Source organism: Furipterus horrens, unplaced genomic scaffold (assembly GCF_987537825.1).
Source record: "Furipterus horrens unplaced genomic scaffold, mFurHor1.1.pri manual_scaffold_3, whole genome shotgun sequence".
Taxonomy (NCBI): Eukaryota; Metazoa; Chordata; class Mammalia; order Chiroptera; family Furipteridae; genus Furipterus; species Furipterus horrens.
The window spans coordinates 161,817,858-161,833,626 of NW_028327173.1; the positions used below are offsets into that span (position 1 = coordinate 161,817,858).

At 41.0% G+C, this 15,769-nt stretch overlaps 1 long non-coding RNA gene across 1 annotated transcript; it reads right to left on the minus strand.

Moving 5' to 3' along the window:
* Positions 1-72: 72 nt before the first annotated feature.
* LOC150016559 (uncharacterized) lies at positions 73-14,501 on the minus strand. The gene is made up of 3 exons (XR_016510055.1): positions 14,437-14,501; positions 5,095-5,198; positions 73-306 (listed from the first exon to the last, which is right to left on the minus strand). It is a non-coding gene; the product is annotated as an uncharacterized LOC150016559 (long non-coding RNA).
* Between the last annotated feature and the right edge of the window lie 1,268 nt (positions 14,502-15,769).

Sequence of the window (15,769 nt, forward strand, 5' to 3'; positions counted from 1 at the left end):
CAACAACTGGGTAGGGGAGAGGGGTTAAGTGTCTAGACATTTTTATACCAAACTTCTAATACACATTAAGAATGAAAATCATTTTTTGTTCCAGTCAAAGTAAAACAAATTGCAAGCACATCAAAATAGAAAAAAGAAAATAAAATGTCAAAATGAAAAAAGGGCAAGGTAAAGGGAGTGGAAAGGGAATAGCAGGAGAGTCCAGTCCCACCTTCTTAAAGATCTCTGAGTTGTGTTTACCTCTCTGCCCAGCAGGCTTAAGTCCATGGTTTGTGCTTGATTTCCATAGGGCACCTGCATCATTTCCTGTGGGGAAAGAGGGCTGTTTGGGCAACATATTTATTTCTTATTGTTTCACTACTTGCAAAATATTCTTGGGCAAATTCAGCCTGGTGGTTTAATTTATGGGTTGGAGTATCGCAAGCAATTCCTTTGGAGACTGGGGGAGGGGGGTGTTATTGCTCTGAGTGTAGCCTTTTGTTTCAAACTGAGGTTTCCAGTTGGCATGGTCAAGGTATCATCATGTTGACTTGGTGATGTTACTGTTTGTTTCAATAATGCGAAGAAGCTTTTTAAAATCAACCCAAGAATATTCAGAAAACTGCTGAGGCCAGGTCAGTGAAAGGGCCCCAAGATAATGAAAGGAGGAGACGGCAAGCCCCTGGCTGCTGCCATGGGAAACCAGTGTGAGGGGCTGTGGAGAGCGCCAAGGCATCCTGAGTCCAGATGCGAAGGCCGAGTGAGCAAGAGAAAGCCTGGCCCTGAAGAGAGACAGGGGGCCAATGTCAAGGCCTCGTGTGTGCCCTGCCTCCCCCAGTCATTTTGATATGGAAAAGCCAGTGGATTACTAGAGAAATTAAGAACTGTGCATGCCAGCAAGGCAAGGTTAATTTTCACAAGAGACAGCAAAGACTAGTAGAAACAAGAGGCCACGCTCTCTTGCTTAGTAACTAACTCTGTGACCTGAGCAAGCTACTTCATCCCTTTGGGGTTTAATTTTACAATTTACAAATGAAACATTTAGAAGATAAAAATCCAAGGACCCTTCCAGATCTTAAGCTTCATAGTCAGACATTTTCCCCTAACTTTGTATTTTGGAAAAAAAAACAATAATAATTCAAGTCTATAGAAAAAAGAATTGAATCAATACCCAGATTCACCAATCGTTAACATTACACCACATTTGCATTAGCTTTCTACCTCTATTGCTATCTATCTAGCTATCTATCCATCTGCAGAGAAAATACAGAAGGAAAAAATATATATTAATATTGGTGCTGTTAAAGCAGTTAAGTGGCAGACATTCGTTATATTCTACCACTAAATGCTTCACTATGCATCTAAGAATAAGGACATTCTTATATTGTATATATAACTACAACATCATAGTCACATCTAAGAAAATGATCACTATTTCATATAATCTAATATCCAGTTCATATTCATATTTCTACAATTATACCAAATTCTTGCATTTTTTATGTTTTTAGCCTTTAATTTTAAAGTATTGAGTAGTGCTCATCTTTCTCTTTTCTTTTTTAAAAAAATTTTACATTGACTTTTTGAGGAGTCCAGTTATTTTGTAGAAGATTTTATACATCCTGCTCTTTATTCTCTCTTTCTCTGTCTCTCCATCTCTCTCTTTGCCTCTCCCTCTCTCTTTTGTTCCTTTCCTTCTCCTTCTCCCTCTTATTACTATGATCTCATGAGTCTCTTTTCTATTTAATGTTTCATAATCACTTACTTTATTGTTTTTGATGTCCAAATGGTCCCAAATTTGGCTAAAGAGAGTTCCTTTAAAATGGGTCCTATATCCTTACTATAAGAAAGCATTGGTTTTTGAGGTTTTTTCTTGTTGCCTAGCAAGGAAATAAAATATTTCTGATCTGTTTCATATTTTTCTTCCCCAAACCTAGATTCAGCCATTCTCCGAGGAATCTTGTTCCTTTTTAATGGAAAATGGTATCCACATCAAGATCTGGGCAGGAAGTGTGCTCATTACACCTAAGTGTCATTATTTGTAAGTCCTTTCAAATGGACAAACCTAGGGAATATATATACTTAAGACTTCCTATATTCAAATTTAACATAAAATGTTTATTTAAACTCCTTTTATTTTCTACTTTTATTTCTTTTCCCTTAGAGTAAAGTTTGGATTGCTAATCATATTACTATATCCACTTATTTGCTTTGTCCTACAAAACCTATATATCATTTCAAAATTATAATGCTTACATTACTAATAACCAATAAACATAATAAAACTTTATATGCCATTAAACTCTTTTTGTTCTTAGAATATATCCCACTAAGACATGGTCAGCCAGAGTCCCAATATCAAAATTTAATGGAATCAATTCTTTTCTCTATGTGGTTATTTTATCAATACAAAATAGCTAGAATCATTTGTTTTATTATTGTATTTTAATTTTGGAGCTTGCTTCTTTCCATCCCTTCTAATTTAATTTAATTTTCCAGACATATAAGACATTCAAATGCTCCCATATCCATTCCCAATTCCCCAGTCCTACCCCTTCCCCTTCCATAGAGGTTTTGTTAATTTCTGGTTTATCCTCATTGTGTTTTTTTTTTTTTTTTTTTTTTGCTACACACACACACACATTTTGCCTTCTTTCTGGGCAAAGGCTAGCCTGCTGTACACATATTTGTACTTTGCTTCTTTCACTTAACAATATATTCTAAAAGTTCCTCTATATCCATTTATAGAGATCTTCCTCATTCTTTCTTATGTATCACCAGGTATTTTCAAGTCATATTTACGACAGGACTTTGGAAAACAGGAACCAATATGTACCTGACACTAAAATGGACAGAGGCAGGGGCCTTTATTGGGGGGAGGTAGAAGAGGGCAAAGGCGGGAGAAATGGTGATGGAAGAAGACTTGACTTTGGGTGGTGAACACACAATACAATATACAGACAATATATTACAGAAATGTACACCCGAAACCTATATAATTTTATTAACCTATGTCACTCCAATAAATTTAATTTTAAAAGTCTTTATCTTTAGAGTTATATGCCATCAAAGATAAATTTTTTTGTTTGTTTTATTTAAAACATAAGACAACCAGTAATCAGCTAAGATCTCACAACCCTTTATGATCTGGATAAGATTGGCCTGATGTCCCATTTCACACTCTGAAAATTCTCAAAGAGCTTATATTCTTAGATCAATTCTGGCTCTGGCTCTCGCTTCTAAATGTGCTGTTTGGTACATAGCAGGTGCTCAATAAACTTTATTGTTTGTTAGCCAAGCAGCTCTCCTTTCTTCTGGGAATAATATTTTCTTCCTTTGGGAAATAATTTCTTTCCTCCATCCCTTTCTACACTATAATATGACCTAAATCAGAGTGGCTATCTTTTTATAAGCCACCATGACTGACCCGGGGATGAACACATGACCTGACCCAAGCCAATTAGAGTCTCTTCCAAAGAATGTATAAATTAGAACTAAGAAAAAATGGTTTTTTCCTCTCTGATAACAAAGCTTTGAGGATAAGAGCCTGGAAGTGCTGGTAGCCACACCCCCTGCTGAGTGTACTAGGAAGAAATGAAGCCAGCACATAATGATTAAGAGAGAGAGCTCATGGTGTTTGAGTCCCTACATATCACAGTCTCTGAGGCCAGCTCTACCTTCCCCTTTTCCAGAGTGTGAATTGAAAAATGACATAATTATCAGTGCAGCCAGCTAACTTACCTGCTCCAAAGACAGAGATGATGATAAGTGGCAATAATTATAGTGCAAAAAGAATGTAGAATTAGACAATAATCCATTAAAGAATAAGCTGGAAACTGCACAATGGTGAAGAGGTGTTGTCAGATTAAGAATATCTACCATGGGGTCAGGGGGTGGGGGCAGGGCATGGTGACGGTTGAGGGGTGGAGGGATCAAGCAAAAAATAAAAAGAATTCATAGAGACTGACAACAATGCGGTGACTGGTGGGGACAGGGAGTGGGTAGAGGTGGGAAGACGGTATAAGGGGGATAAATGGTAATTAAAAAATACAATAAAAAATAAACTACTAAAAACAAAGAATTTCTACCATGTTACACAGTTCATTTGTGGGGTGTTAAAAATACAGCCTGGCCCTGGCTTGTGTGGCTCAGTGGATTGTCTGCCAACCAAAGGGTCCCTGGTTCGATTCCCAGACAGGACATATGCCTGGGTTACAGGCCAGGTCCCCAGTTGGAGGCATGCTAGAGGCAACCACACACTGATGTTTCTCTCCCTCTCTTTCTCTTTCCCTTCCCTGCCCTCTAAAAATAAATAAATAAATAAAATTAAAAATCTTAAAAAAAAAAAAAAATGCTGGCTTCCTACAGCTGAGTCTGTTAAAAAAAAAAAAAAAAAAAAAGCCGCCTGCAGTTGGAGAGCACTTCCTTCTCTTCCCCCTACCCCTACCTTATACCCACCGGCAATACACATGATTCCAAAACAAACCCATGATCTCTCCTCCAGAAGAGTTACCCACAGAAGGATATTTGCTATCTAACCTCTCAACTCTACAAACCTCTGTAAATACAACAGGAAGCCTGGAGACAGCCTTTGCTAAATACTTACCAAGAAGGCTTCAAAAACCTAAGTGAGTTTCTATTATCTACTACCTATAAAAAAGTGACCTTTGAGTTAGTAGAATGGCCTTAAATTGGTTGTCCATCTGTCCACATAGTTTTATCAAATAATCGCAAACCTCCAATTTTCTCTGCCAGGGCTTTGGGAAGTGGAGGTTTTATATTTTACAAACTATTGACACTGTTTACTCTTTCTTTTACTAGAAGGGGAAGAAAAGGGCTAGTCTATCCTTAAATATCAGAAGAAGAAGACCTTTGTTTCAGTGGGATGAATTTGCAAATCCTTCCTCTTTGGGAATTCTAGATAGAAAAGTTTGCTGAAATGATGGACATGACATACGATTTATGAGAGCCAACCTTTCGATTTTAATCCCCTCCCCCAGTGGTCTTGTTCAAAAAGTTCCCACCTAAATTCTCCCCACCTTGGGGCCTGTGAGTTCCTACTGATGAAGGGTCTTTTGGCCATCACACCCAGGGCTTCCTGGACAAGGGGCATACCTCCAGCTGGGTAAGTCACTACTGAGTTCTTGATCGTGGGCACTTTCACAATGATTAGACTTCAAAATCCTCCAGGCTTTGAGATGAAATGTTGACTCTGCTGCCTACAGGGAGACCGAGAAGAAATGGAAAACACCACTTTAAACACCAAACATTAGATTATAATATTAATTTTCAAAACTAAAATTCCATGAGCTTTAATTTCTGCATCCATAAAATAAAAAGAATATAATAGCTACTTCACACTGCTATTTTACTCAGGGAATGCTAATGGAGTAAGTGAATCACTGAACTAATTAATTTGCTGAATAGATGAGTCAGGATTCTTGGTTGCAAGCAAAAGAAACTCCATATGATTAACTTAAAAAGAAAGGGAATCCACAGGCAAGATACCAGGGAGCTCACAGAATTGTCCAGAAAGCAAAAGAGACACCCCGGGAATGTGGGCTCAGTCCAAGGCAACGGGAAGACAGCCAAGGTCTTGCCACGCAAACAGTCCCTTTGGAGGCAGCTGCTGGTCCTTCCTTCTGTGCCACTCCATTCACCTCTGCAACTTTTCTATCAAGAAAGGTAGACATGCTGTGACCAGGGTGCTTAGTTGGTTGGGTGTCATCCTGCAAAGTGAAGGGTCACCATGTGTGAGAGGCAACCGATCGATGTCGACATTTCTCTCCCTCTCTTTCTCCCCCCTTTCCCTTCTCTCTAAAAAAACAAAATTTCCTTTAAAAGGTAAAAATTAGTCCCATTCTGCTATCTTTGAAATATGTCTACATATAACTATGTAAGGAAATTATTGCAATTTTGAAACAACTATTGCTTTCACAATCTAAGGAATTTGTTTCAAGTTTGGTCTATACCTGCATACCTGCTACTGCCAAGGACTTAGGTCCTTCTACAGATTAAAACTCAGTCCAAAAAATAGATACATGGACAAATGGACAGAGAGACAGACAGGTAGTCCAGCTTTAGAGACAGCTGAAAGAAAAGTGTCAGGCACCTGCCTTGAGCAGATGAGAACATTAAGACAATGAGTTTCAGGTACCTGGCACCCAAGACTTGGAGGAAAATGTGATGGATTATGTAGTTTTAATTTTCCTTCTCACACCACAATTTCCTCTATAGAGACAAATGTTTTTTGGCAATAACCTCATGCAAAAGATTTTCATTTGAGTTTTATATGAAAGGTGTTACAGGAGATACTAGACAGTATCCCTAGTTAGGGTTTCCAAACACAGAAAGCTTTTTACATGTTATAAAGTTCCTGTGAGGTATTTTGTGAAGGCAAATTGTATCTCAGAAGTGTTTCTCCGGTCACGCTGGATGGAGACAGGGCCCAGGTGCTGTGGCGCCTCCAGTGTAGTTCCCGGGTGCGGCCTGCAGAGCCTGGATGCACACCCGGGGGGGCCTCCCTTCTGCAGCGTCAAATGTGTGAAAGTGAGGTTTGGGCGCAGTGCGCCCGCGAATGAATGAACCCGCCTCCGAACACGCTTCTGAGGTACTGCAGGTCTCCGGCAGGTTTGGAGGGAGCAGACGGGCATCCTGTTCTGGAAGGTTTCAACTCCAGACAGCGGCAAGGGCCTCAGCAGCAGGGGGAGTACCTGCTGATGGAAATGCTGCGCCTGCTTTTTCTCCTTTGTCTGGAAGAAGCTCAGCAGCGTCTCCAATTCCAGAACAGTAATAGCGCTCCCGCGGCCTGAGAGGCAGCCTTCCAGCAACGTGGATGCTCGACAGATATTACATCGTCCAGGGTGCGAATGACATTTGGAGCCAAGAGGTAAATCCTGAGTTACTGGTTTACACAGAAGAGAGTTGGGGGAGGCAATGAGGGCCTGAAAACAACAGTGAATATGAATGCTGTATAAAAGCAGCCGAAATGCAGGAAACCTCAACTTCATTCCAAACGAAGATTCAAGGCAGGTTTTTTTGTTTTTGGGTTTTTTTTGTTGTTGTTGTTGTTTTTGTTTTTCCATTTTAGGAAGAAATCAAGATGAAGATAGAAATAAAATTAGGTTAGTAAGATGAAGTGTGGTGTCAGAGTGGTTTTGTGAAATGCATGCCACATGGTCCCATGGGAGCTGGATGAGCCCTTTAAGGAGAAAAAGCCAGCTGTCTCTTCTTCCCAGCCCTGGACTCTGCCATCTGCCTTAGCTCTCCCTGTATCCTCTGTGGCAGCACACCTAGGTAATGGACTCTGGGTCCCTTCCACATTCACCACAACCCTTTCCATTCCACGGAACCACACCCCCAGGCTGGGCCAGGTGCCCCTTCTCATTTGGTAACTTTCATCAGGTATGGGGATGAGGGTGAGGGGCTGGGGAGAGATCCTGGCAGCAATGAGCACCAGCAGGCTGAGAGGGAATTTGAATTCCTGGGTCTATTCCAGGGAAACTCAGTCCTGTGATACAAATAGAGGGCAGAAGGCAGCCATGGGTTGGGAAGTAAGACCTGGAATTTTTGTCTTCAATTTGCAAGGGATAATAATGTCCCTGGGGCTAACATCTGGATAACAGAGCACACATACACACAGCATTTGACTGTTTCACCAGCATGATGACAAATGTAATTATCTCAGTTTTATAGGCCTGGAAACCCAGCCTGGGAAAGTAAAGCAAGTTCCCCAAAGAAGTAGCAAAAAGCAAAAGTAAGATTTGAATCTCCTGCTTCCACAGTGTACTTCAGCAATTATTTCAGAGGATGGAGAATTAACAAAATAAGAAAAATATGTATAAAGAAAAAAAAATTAACCTGTGCAAAAGTAATCCCACTTAAATTCCCTGATGTGAACTAATAATTGTGGAACTCAGTGTGATGATGACTATGATGAACTGTCTGACTAATAAAATTCTTATGAGTTTTATTTGATTATTATGATCTAATAAGATCTATGCACTTATGATGTTTTCACAAATTATATACTCATGGTGTCTGCTTACAACAGTCTTATGTTCTTTAAGAAATTAAGGTAATCAGGGGCATGTGAGAGGCAACCACACAGTGAGAAGAAAATAAAAAAAAGAAATTAAGGTAATCAGTTGTTTCATAAGGCTCATGGTGCTTCACACGATAAGGTGAAAAACAAATATAAAGACAGTCTTTTGGCCTGCGAACCAAGTGTCTCTGGTTCGATTCCTAGTCAGGGCACATAACTAGGTTGCACATTAGGTCCCCAGTTGGGGGTGCGAGTGAGAGGCAACCACACAGTGATGTTTCTCTCCCTCTTTTTCTCCTTTCCCCTCTCTCTAAAAATAAATAAACAAATAAATAAATTATTTAAAAAAAAAAAAGACACAGTCTTTGCTCCAAATTGACTCTGCATTTCAGATAAACACAATAGCATCATAGGGGACAAATTGGCATCTTTATAATTTGGTCTCTACAATTCAGTTCCCAAAAGGGGGGCTCTCAGGACACACACACACACACACACACACACACACACACACACACACACAATGGCAGAGTGGGGTAGATGGTAAGGACTTAACTTATGTACACTGCCACCAGGTGGAGGTAGAGTGCCATGGGTTGTGGGCAGACTATTTGCTAAAATTAGGATGTGGTTCTGGGTTCAAACTATACACATTTACAATCACGAATTTTTCTATTTCTTACTTATTAGAGTTACTGAAATAGCAAAATGCAAGCAAACTATACACATTTTAAATAGCTTTTTAGAGGGTTTTTACAAATGAAAAGTATTGTTATGTCTTTCTCTTCAATCTCTTAAGATTCCTTTTCTTCCCCTGACTGGTGTGGCTCAGTGAATTGTGTGCTGGCCTGCAAACCAAAGGGTCACCAGTTTGATTCCCAGGCAGGGCACATGTCTGGATTGCAGGCCAGGTTCCCAGTTGGGGGTGCTGGAGAGGCAACCACACATTGATGTTTCTCTCCTTCTCTTTCTCCCTGCCTTTCCCTCTTTCTAAAAATAAACAAATAAAATATTCTTTTAAAAAAAAGATATCCTTTCTCATAAATACCTTCAAAGAAAGTTATTGGCTATTCCTTATGTTGCTTCAATGTGACATTTCCCCAGATCTCTGGTTGTGTTTATTTGGCAAAAATCTTCCAAAGCTCAGCTTGGGGCTGTGACCTCTCCCCCATCTCTTCTCTTGGCTCCTATAAGAAGGAGCACTAAAGGGAATTTGCAGGGTGGTGTTGGGGAAGGCACCAGAAGAGAACCTACTGCTCTGGTCTGCTCAAGAGCATCCTGGTTTCAGCACTGGAAATCCCACACCTGGGAAAAAATCCCTTAGTCCCAAGAAAACCAAAAGAAAAATATAAATCCCCAATTTAGAGGCTCTGCTCCAAGATCTTTATTTCTTGTCATTGGTGGTGGTGTGGGGGGGAACAAAGTGCCCCACTATTTGCTGAACCCCTCAACTCCTATGTATAGAAACCCTCCTTTAGCATGAGGCTTTGCTTCTACGTCAGGGTGTGCTTTGTGTTTTACAAGGAGGCTGATGGACAGCCGGTGTATAAAGGTGTGTGCTGGTGAAGGGGCACTCAGAGCAGGTGGCCAACCTCATCAGGCAGATAGACTGGGCCTTGAAGAAGTCTCTCAGCTCCCCATGCCGACCTCAGAGGTACATCCTTGAGGAGGTGGCCATGCGGGTGGAGAGGAAGCCGAAAGGAAATCAGTCCCAGCTGATAGAGGATGCAGACTCTGGAGTAAAGGCTCCCAGAAGGGATATATTTAGCCCAGTCTGTTAATAGCTGACCTCCTTGGATCGCCTCAGGAATGTAGCCAGGAGAGTTTCTGACAGCAAGTCAGGAGGGAAATAACAAGAACAGGCTTATAACTTGAAAAGAAAAATATCTTTAAGGAAATGACCCCAAAAAGGACAACTCCATGGGGATTAGATGAAAATGCTGTTATCCTATCAATTGCTTTCTTGACCAGTTTATATTCTTTATATTCATTTTCTGTATGCTTTCATGGAATTGGTTCAATTCTAATTGAGTTTTTCTTTTGGACAAGTGTTCTTTGTCAAGTTCACGTTCTTGAGCAAACGGTACCAACAAATCCTGCTCCATACACCTGTCACCTGCCAGCACATATTAACAAAGAAACCAGTGGGATGTGGTAATGTTCTTAAAAACCAAGATCTGGTAAGAATTACCTCCAAGCCCTCCAAAGAATAAACCAGAGATGCTGACCTTGGAGACAGTGTCACAGTAGGAGGGTAGGGTTGTCCTGCCCCAGGCACCGTGTGGGCACAGACATTGAACAAAGGCAGTACAATGGCACTATCACCATTAGAAAACACATTTATTTATTGGATCTGAGGCTGGGGAACTGAAGACAGCTGAGAAATGTGGTCGAGTTTCTAACTTGACAATGAATAAGCAGGCTCTGATTTACATTTCACGGGTGTAAGCCAGCCATATATTATGTAAATAGCCGTAGGTCCCTTTAAGGAAAGAAATGGTGTGAAAACAAAGCCCTTTTGTACTACTGACTGAGGCCTACCTTGATCTGGGGAGAATAAAGGAAAGGCCAACTGGATAGAGTTGCCAGATAAAATACAGCACACCCAGTGACATTTAAAAATATCAGATAAGCATTGAAAACATGTTGGTATAAGTATGTCCAAAAATATTGTCTATCTGAGTTCAAGTTTAACTGGGCGTGCTGTGATTTTATTTGCTGACTCTGGTAATCCTACACCTGGGAACAAAAAGGAAAGGACAGTAAGATGAGAGAGAAGTGTTGTTGTCACTAAGGCAAAGGAGCAGGAAATCCTCAATGTGGGTAGAAGTGGAGAAGCTCATGCAGTGCGAGAGCCCAGGAGCGAGTAATCCAGAGAAGAAAGGCTGGATTCCCCAGCGCAGCCTCCCAGGAACCTTTCCGATGAGCTTCAAAGCTTCCAGTTTGCCTTGTTTCTGCTGGACTGAACAACTGGGCACTGAAAACTATTTTATTGGCCGTGACGGGGCATATAATGTTCCCTTTTATTTGGTGGAGGCCTGTCTTTTGAAAGGGGCAAGCGAAATTCTTCTGGTTAAAGACCCACCCGAATGAAAGCCAAGGGGAGTGAGGGTCAGGGGGATGAAAGAACAGGAGGGAATACAGGAGACAGAATGCAGCCGGATTTTTGGAAGGTGGAGAGCAGGTAGGTGGAGGCAAGTTAACAGCTCTCCCCTGGAACACTCACAGGGCTTTGGGTGCCTAAGTTCAGAGAGGCCAGGCATGCCAGAGAAAGGGAAGTGGGATTTGTCACTGAAGAGTGGAAACCCACAGTCCCACCCCCTCACCAGTGGCCAGTGTGGTGTCCCTGGGCCAGGAAGCCAGAGGGTTGCTCTCCACGGAAACTGAAAGGTAAAACATCAGTCTTCGAAAGTCCAGGTACACCAAGAGATAGAAGAAAGTCATCTGGGCTGAAGTTGGAGGAGTAACTGCCAGTCTGCCAATGGTGTGGCTGGATCCCAGGCACCTTCCTCTGCCCTGGGCACAGACAAGGTCCTACCCCAGCCCCAGGCAGGGAGAAGAAAGTTTCCTCCCCAGAGAAAGGGAATGGCCTCAGAGCAAGGACCCCCACAAGTCACCCTTCCCCTGCCCCAGTCACAAACATAACTCACAGAACTTCCAATCCATGTATCAATGCTATAATTTTAATTATAAACAGACAACCAAGCATCTTCAACCACACAAGGAAATCTCCCTCCTCTGCCCCAAAGTCCCTTTCTTTCTCCTGAAAGAGACCAAAATAAGCAGAAAAAAAGAAAAAAGGAAGAAAGAAACTAGATGAATAAGTAATAATGTCAAATAAAGTTTAAAAAATTAACTTCTAATTAGTATCTTCAAATAGTTAAGAAGATATTACATATTCTTCCTCCCCCTGAAAAAGAACAGAATGTGATTGAAATGAAACAACTACAAAACAAAAATAATACTGAAAAATTTAAGCATGATACCAAAATAAATACTCTCTTGAGGCTTACAATATAAAGAAGAGGGGCCTCACATAAACTAAAACAAAAAAAACAAAGATAGCGCCCTGGCTGGTGTGGCTCAGTGGATCGAGTGCCGGTCTGTGAACCAAAGGGTCACTGGTTCAATTTCCAGTCAGGGCACATGCCTGGGTTGTGGGCCAGGTCCCCCGTTGGGGGCGCATGAGAGGCAACCACACATTGATGCTTCTTTCCCTCTCTTTCTCCCTCCCTTTCTCTCTCTCTAAAAATGAATAAATAAAATCTTTTTTAAAAAGACAGAGATAAGAAAATATAAAAGATATAGAGAATCAGTTCAGAAGGGCCAATATTCACATAATGGACCTTCCAGAAAAGAGAAAACCAAGAAAACAAAAGGAGGGGAACTATAAAAAAATGACCTTGAAAACTTTATAGAACCAAATAATAACCGCTAACATTTATTGGGTGTTTACTGTGCGCTTTGTAAGTGTTAACTCATTTAATTCTCCCAATAACCCTGAGGTAGCAACTATGGTTATACCTATTTTATGTTACTGGTAAGGAAACTGAAGCAGAGCAGTTAAGTAAGTTGCCCAATGCACTGGGACCAGCAGGGCCAGGGCCAGGATTCAAACCCAGAGCTCGGCTCCAGAGCCCAAACTCTTGAACTCAATGTGTCTTTGTCTGGGTTCCCTATGAAACTGAGCCAAAGACACATGTTCATTTGCTAACCCTTTATTGGGAGTAAAACCCAGGAAAGCAGGAATGAGGGAAAAGAGGGAGGAAGGCGGGAAATGAAGGAGAATAAACAGAAGAGAGGTAAAATAGAAAGAAGAGAGGCTGCTCCCAGGCAGGCTGTGGGCTCTAACAAATGCAGCTGAAGTGGGAACAGGGAATCCTTAGCACAGGAGGTAAAAGATAGGCACCATGAGGTATGAAACAGGGTCCTATTGAATCATGCCTATGAGTGATAGGAGGACAGGAACAGCTGCCACTGAGGGGCTGGTCAGACAGTAGGTGGTGACCGAGACAGAACACAACCGTGATTGAAACCTCCTCTCCAAGGCATTGAGGAATGTTGGCTGGTGGCAGGTGATCTTCCTGGAAGGCCGCCTGTACGTGGAAGCCAGACCTTTGGGGGAGACACACACTTTAGTAAGCACCGCATACTGAACCGTGCTGAGTCCCCACAAGTGAATCCTGATGTTGACTATGTACTACAGCAAAAACTTGTACTGAGAGGCCACCTACTGCCAGATACTATTCTGAATGTTACATTTAGTTATTTATTTTAATCCTCACAGCAATGTCATGAGATTTCTCATGATGTTACAGGCAGAGACACTAGCAGAGACAGAGTTAGCGGCTCAGCCAGTGCCATAGCTGAGGGAGCCAGGCTTTAAATCCAGACCATCTGACGCTGGTGTCAGTACACTGAACTGTCAAAAGCTCACTCTGTGATCAGCAAGTAGATGAAAAAGACCTCCCAAAATGTGAAAATGTGGAACATCAGGGGGAAAAAAAGCTGATTCTAAAAGCTTCCAGGGGAACAAATCACAACAGAATGAGAATCAGAATGATATTAGTCTTTTCAACAACCAGGAGACAATGGAACAATGACTTCAAAATATTAAACAAAATAAATTTTCAACCTAGAATTTTACATCCAGTCAAATTGTCAATCAAGTATGAAAACAGAAATAAAGAGGTTTTCAGATGTTGTTTTATTTTTATTTTTGAACAGCTATTTTTTTTAATTCCTATTTTTGTGTTAGTTTCTGGAGTACAGCACAGCAGATAGACATTTATATAGGTTACACAGTGCTCCCTCTGATAATTCAAGTGCCCATTGAAAGGAGACAGCGCCGTTTGCTACTGTGGCCCCACTTGCTGAGCAGGCCTATGACCTTGTTAAACATGACTGCCATTTTACTCTTCTGAGCTTCTGTCCCCAGGACTGGAAATGACTGGAAAACAAGAGCAGAACTAACCACTCCCCACAGCCACCGGCAGAAGATAACAGTGGAACAAACTGCAGCCTCGTGTTATAACACCCCAATGGCCCAGCGACCGCACAACAGAAACCCTTTTTAAATCCAATTATAATCCAATAAAAGCTCCAAATCCCCACCCTTGATGCTGGTGTATCTCTCCACACCACGCCCTCCTTTCTTGGAGAGTGAATAAGAACTTTACTCTCTACACTTTCTTCTCTTTGTGAATTCTTTCACAGCCCATGCCACTGGCCACCCTAAAACCCATGGTATCATAGATAGTTATTACAATATTGTTACCGTATTCCCTATGCTTTACTGTACTTCCCCAAGCCTATTTTGTAACTACCAATTAGTACTTCTTAATCCCATCACCTATTCCACCCCTCCCAGAAACATCCCTCCCCTCTGGCCTCCGCCAGTTCTCTGTATCTACCTGTAAGTCTGTTGAACAGCTATTATTATTGCTCCCTTTCCACGCTCTTCCTCAGTCTTCTCAGGCCACCAATTTATTTAGACACCTGCAAGCCTAAGCTGACAAAGTGAGCTTCCCTGTCTCTATGCACATTTGCCAAACCAAACAGGCAGAACTGGACTTTGGCTTGAGGACTTTCTGGTCACAGCTGGTTGTTCTGTTCCCGGCCCCCATTTTTTGAGGGGTGAGAGGAATATGAAAAAGAATCACCTAGAAAACTTGGTGAAAAACAGAGTCCCAGGTCCTGCTGTACTTCAACAAGTCTAGCTCTCTTTGTCCTTTTTTTTTTTTTTTTATCTCAAAGAGAAAGCTTTTTATGTTTCATCATTATAAATCATGCTTTATCCTCTTTATTTTATTTGTTTTTTGCTTGTTTGTTTGTTTGCAAATACCCTTTATTAAATTAAATTATTTCTTTTTACTCCTGGGTTACTACATGTTTATAATAATTGGATAACATTTTTTACATCTGTTAAGATTATTACATGATTTCCCTTCATTCACCTAGTAATGTTAAAACAAATTTAACTTCCTAATGTTAAAACCTTGTGCTTTGCAGGTAAACTCCACTTTGTCATGCTATGTGGTCATTTTTATGCTCTATGAAATTTGATTATCTTTTCCTTTTACTTAGGTTGGCACTTTAGCTCTAAACGTCTAAGTACTGCTTCGCTTCATCTCACACTGTATTTATTCCCATCCTCCAAAGCCTCCCCTTTGATAACCATCAGTTCATCCTCTATATCTATAGATCAGGCATGTTTAAATTCAGAACTGACTTTCCTTTATTAGAAAGTGACTGAAAGATGCATCAGCAAGACACAAAAATAGACCAAGAAAGGAGGAGATATGGCACCCCCAAAACAGTAAATCCAACCCAGAAAAGCTGTCAAGAGAAGGTCCCATGTTGTTAACTGTGTGGTGGGACTAAAAAGCCACCAACATACAATGGAGCAGGAAGTGAAGAAGGACCATCTGGGAAAAGAATGGACCCAATAAAAAGGGTGAGATGATAAATGAGATAATGGAGCATCTGGAAAAAAATGTAATCAGGCCATTGTTAATTCAAGTAATGACAAAGGCTTGTAAGAAGAAACTTGTAATCACAGTATTTTAATAAGTTCTATGGTAAGAAGTATTTATATTTTCATAATGATGTAAACACTAAGTATTGATATAAGTCAAATTATGATACTTTACTATTTATAATTTTCTTTTTTTATTTTTGGCTTTTAAATTTATTTTTAGAGAGATGGGAAGAGAGGGAGAGAAACCTCTTTGTGGGAGAGCTGCA